This window comes from Geospiza fortis, unplaced genomic scaffold (assembly GCF_000277835.1).
Source record: "Geospiza fortis unplaced genomic scaffold, GeoFor_1.0 scaffold2019, whole genome shotgun sequence".
Classification (NCBI taxonomy): domain Eukaryota; kingdom Metazoa; phylum Chordata; class Aves; order Passeriformes; family Thraupidae; genus Geospiza; species Geospiza fortis.
The window spans coordinates 1367-5156 of NW_005055956.1; positions in this window are offsets into that span (position 1 = coordinate 1367).

Sequence of the window (3790 nt, forward strand, 5' to 3'; positions counted from 1 at the left end):
CATGGAGCACCAGCTCCGAGCTCTGGCTCCATCTCCGGCCGCCTTCCCGGCCCAGGCTGGCTCTTTCCCCCTCACATCCCCGCCGTCTGCGTTTGCAGCCCCTCCTCGTGCGGCATCTCCGGGCCTTTTCCTCCCCGTTGGCTTCCTGCGCCGTGGAGCCGCTCAAAACGGCCTCTTCCAACAGGTTCTGCCGCGGGCATTTGTCCTCCCTGCTCTCCATGCTCAGCTCCTGCTCTGGGCGAGGAAGGACAAGGACACGATGGCATTTGCCTCCGTGCCACAGGCAAGGGCAAGGAGATCCCCCCACAGGGCGTCCGCGGCAGGACGGCCCCGGCACCCCCCGATGTCCCCCCGAGGGGCCTTTTCCGCTCAGCCTTGCACTTCTTCATTCTCCAAACATCCCCCCAAAAACCCAACCCAGGGACCCCCCGGGATATCTGGGCCCGCTCACCTGCGCGATGGGGGGGGCGATGATCCCACAGGTGGGGCTGCGAATTCAGGCAGGGCTGGAGCGCGGTTCCGTCAGCTCAGGCTCGATCCGCCTTTGTCCCTCCTCTTCCTCCCGCTCCTCCTGTTCTCTCTCCCCTCCTCCTCCTTCTCCCTAACCGCACCTCTTTCTCCTCTTCCATCCCTCCTCTCTTTCCCCACCTCCTTCTCCTCCTTTCTTCCTCCCTTTCCCTCCCTCCTCCTCCCTGACCCTCCCTCCTTCTCCTCCTTCATCCCTCCCATTTAACCCCTCCTCTTCCTCCTGCACCTCTCTAACCCCACCTACTCCTCTTTTTTCCAGCCCTTCTCCATCTCCGTTTTCCCTCCTCTTCCATGCCGTCCCTGTTGCTACCCTCCCGGTCCGTGCGATCCCAGTTGGGCGGGATCCCAGCCCATAGAATCTCAGACCAGTTTATCCCAGTGTGTGTGGCCCGGATCCATATGGCCCCAGTCTGTGCGGTCCCGGTCTGTAGGATCCCATTCCATAGGATCCCATTTCACAGGGTTCCAGTTTATACAGTCCCAGTCCCTATATGGTCCCGTTCCAGTTTATCCCAGTCTATAGGATCCCAATCCCTTTTTGGTCTCATTCCAGTTTATCCCAGCCCAGTTTATCCCTTTCCATAGGATCCCAGTCCAGTTTATCCCAGTCCAGTTTATCCCTTTCCATAGCATCCCAGTCCAGTTTATCCCAGCCCAGTTTATCCCTTTCCATAGGATCCCAGCTCCTATTTGGTCCCAGTCCAGTTTATCCCAGTCCAGGTTATCCCAATCCATAGGACCCCAGTCTGGCCTATCCCAGTTCAGTTTATCCCTTTCCATATGATCCCAGTCCCCATTTGATCCCATTCCAGTTTATCCCAGTCCAGTTTATCCCATTCCATATGATCCCAGTCCCTATTTGATCCCATTCCAGTTTGCCCCATTCCATAGGATCCCAGTCTGGGTTATCCCAGTTCCATATAATCCCATTCCATAGGATCCGAGTCCGGGTTATCCCAGTCCAGTTTATCCCATTCCAGTTTATCCCAGTCCATAGGATCCCAGTCCGGGTTATCCCAGTTCCATATTATCCCAGTCTATAGGATCCCAGTCCGGGTTATCCCAGTTCCATATTATCCCAGTCTATAGGATCCCAGTCCGGGTTATCCCAGTTCCATATTATCCCAGTCTATAGGATCCCAGTCCGGGTTATCCCAGTTCCATATTATCCCAGTCTATAGGATCCCAGTCCGGGTTATCCCAGTCCAGTTTATCCCATTCCAGTTTATCCCAGTCCATAGGATCCCAGTCCGGGTTATCCCAGTCCAGTTTATCCCATTCCAGTTTATCCCAGTCCATAGGATCCCAGTCCGGGCTATCCCAGTCTAGTTTATCCCAGTCCATATGATCCCAGTCCAGGCCATCCCAGTCCAGTTTATCCCAGTCCAGGTTATCCCATTCCATATGATCCCAGTTCCATATAATCCCAGTCCATAGCATCCCAGTCCGGGCTATCCCAGTCCAGTTTCTCCCAGTCCATATGATCCCAGTCCGGGTTATCCCAGTTCCATATAATCCCAGTCCATAGCATCCCAGTCTGGGTTATCCCAGTCCAGTTTATCCCAGTCCATAGGATCCCAGTCCAGTTTATCCCAGTCCAGTTTCTCCCAGTCCAGGTTATCCCAGTCCGGGTTATCCCAGTTCCATATTATCCCAGTCCATAGGATCCCAGTCCGGGTTATCCCAGTCCAGTTTATCCCAGTCCATAGGATCCCAGTCCGGGTTATCCCAGTTCCATATAATCCCAGTCCATAGGATCCCAGTCCGGGCTATCCCAGTCCAGTTTATCCCAGTCCATAGGATCCCAGTCCGGGTTATCCCAGTTCCATATTATCCCAGTCCATAGGATCCCAGTCCGGGCTATCCCAGTCCAGGTTATCCCAGTCCAGGTTATCCCATTCCATATGATCCCAGTTCCATATAATCCCAGTCCATAGGATCCCAGTCCAGGCTATCCCTGTCCAGTTTATCCCAGTCCATATGATCCCAGTCCAGTTTATCCCAGTCCAGGTTATCCCATTCCATATGATCCCAGTTCCATATCATCCCAGTCCATAGGATCCCAGTCTGGACTATCCCAGTCCAGTTTCTCCCAGTCCATAGGATCCCAGTCCAGTTTATCCCAGTCCAGTTTCTCCCAGTCCATAGGATCCCAGTCCAGTTTATCCCAGTTCAGTTTCTCCCAGTCCATAGGATCCCAGTCTCTCAGGCATCGTGGGGAACTGGGATAATGGGGGGAACTGGGATAATGGGAATTCTGGGATAACAGGGAGAGTAACTGGGATAGTGGGGGGAACTGGGATAACGAGGAGACTGGGATAACTGGGAAGGTGGGATAGTGGGGGGAACTGGGATAATGGGGGAAAAGCGGGATAATGGGGGAAAAGCGGGATAATGGGGGGAAAGTGGGATAATGGGGAACTGGGATAATGGGGGGGAACTGGGATAACTGGGATAATGAGGAGAGTGGGGTAATGGGGATACTGGGATAATGGTGAACTGGGAAACTGGGATAATGGGGATACTGGGAAAATGGGAAGAGTGGGATGATGGGGGGGGAAACTGGGAAAATGGGATAATGGGGAGAGTGGGATAATGGGGAAACTGGGATAACTGGGATAATGGGGATACTGGGATAATGGGGGGGGAACTGGGATAATGGGGGGGGAACTGGGATAATGGGGAACTGGGATAATGGGGGAAACTGGGATAACAGGAACATTGGGAATATCAGAATCATGGGAATTCTGGGCTAACAGGAATATCAGAATTATGGGAATTTTGGGATAACGGGGACACTGGGATAACAGAAATTCCAGGATAATGGGAATTCTGGGGTTAAGGGGAAATTTGGGATAACGGGAATTTTGGGATAACAGAAATTCCAGGATTATGGGAATTCTGGGGTTAAGGGGAAATTTGGGATAACGGGAATTCTGGGATAACAGAAATTCCAGGATTATGGGAATTTTGGGACAACAGGGAAATTTGGGATAACGGGAATTTTGGGATAACAGAAATTCCAGGATTATGGGAATTTTGGGACAACAGGGAAATTTGGGATAATGAGGAATTTGGGGATAACAGGGAATTTTGGGATTATGGGGAATTTTGGGATTATGGGGAATTTTGGGCTAATGGGGAAATTTGGGATAATGGGATCAAGGGGAAATTCGGGATAAGGAGGAAATCGCGGGCGAACGCTGCCCGATCCCCCCTCCATCCCGCTTTGGGAAGTTTTGGGGAATTTTTTGGGAATTTT